This window comes from Dromiciops gliroides, chromosome 3 (genome assembly GCF_019393635.1).
Source record: "Dromiciops gliroides isolate mDroGli1 chromosome 3, mDroGli1.pri, whole genome shotgun sequence".
Lineage (NCBI taxonomy): Eukaryota > Metazoa > Chordata > Mammalia > Microbiotheria > Microbiotheriidae > Dromiciops > Dromiciops gliroides.
The window spans coordinates 124173966-124175650 of NC_057863.1; positions in this window are offsets into that span (position 1 = coordinate 124173966).

Genomic DNA, 1685 nt, shown 5'->3' on the forward strand with positions numbered 1-1685 from the left:
TAAAGCCTTGTATGGGCTGCTGAAAAAAGTTAAAATTTCTTAGAGGTTTTGAAAAGAGGATCCATTATCATTCTTTTGGATAAGCAGTAGTTTTAAGTGTGATCTTCCTTTAAGACAAACACATTTTAAAGAATATAAAAGGAGGAAGTTTAATCTTGGAGAGAGAGTATTAGACTTGAAGGCAAGAGGGGTTCTCTAATTCCAATGCTAATACTTACTAGCTGTGTAAACCTGGGTAAAAGCCTTTAACCATTCTGAATGTCAGTTTCCTTATCCTTATCTGTAAGATGGACTGAATAATATTTATACTATTTGCCTTTGAGGGTTTTTGTGAGGAAAATGCACAATATAAATGTGAGATATAATTATTAATAAAATCCTTTTCAGCCTTGTGGTTCTATGATACACTCATCCAGATAGAATTAGTATATGCCACCACAAAATACTATGGTGGTGTGAGAATATATATATATATATATATATATATATATATATATATATATATATTTGCAGGACAATGAGGGTTAAGTGACTTGCCCAGGGTCACACAGCTAGTAAGTGTCAAGTGTCTGAGGCCACATTAGAACTCAGGTCCTCCTGAATCCAGGGCCAGTGCTTTATCCACTGCGCCACCTAGCTGCCCTGAGAAAATATTTACTAATAATTAATTTCTTGGGGACCCAGAGACCCTGTTTTAGTTGCGTTCTCCCCCTCACCTCAGAAAGGTGAGTTCCTGCCTGGGATGAGCCCATGTGAACAACAGAAATGGAAATAGACTCTTTTGTCTGGCTAAATTGAAGTGATGGGATTAAACAACACCTAAGACTGGACTTCACCCTTTTCCCCTCCCATTAGGTCATTATGTCATCAGGTAGAGCTCATTTTAATTTGGAACACCCTCAGGTTGTGTCAATCAATGGAGTTGAATGATGCTAGCCAATTAGCTTTGATCTGTGTGTAATGACCTGCCTCTATCAAAAGAGGATAAAATGCTCTGCCATGTGAGGGCCACCATCTTGATGATCGTGGCTCCATCTTGGCTCTAGCTCTTGCCTCTGAATGCTGTCTCTTGGTGTGCACTCTCCTCTTAGTACAGTGTAGGTAAATGTAGGGCTTCTGAACTCTCCTTGAGACCACCTGCTGTCTATCTGAAAAACAGCATGAGTCTTCTGGGACTAATCGCCTGCTTTTTGTGCTAACTACCCCAGGATCAAGTCTTTATTGATATTTAATATTAATTAAAAATAAATACTGCCAAAATGGGTGTAATAGCCATTAATATGTAAGTATTAAATGATTTTTAAAAGTACAGCTTAGCATAATAATTTAAAAATACACAATGGGTACTTCCTCTTAATATCAACATGTAATATCTTTCTTTATACTTACACTATGAATAGAATATAAGTTGCATCGTTCTTATATAATTTAGAAACCTATTGTTTCTTAGTTTATATGTTTGATATATTTGAGATAATTATAAGTATGCAAAAAAGGATCCACCTATCCCTACACCCTATACATGTAGATCAGATAGAAACCATAAGTCAAATTTGCAAAGCATTTAATTAGGACAGAATAGCAAAGTAAATAACACAGAAAATGAAGCAATAGCACACTATTGTAGCCCCTCATACCTAAAGGGGATGATCTCCCATAGATTCCCATATTGGTAGGGAAGAATA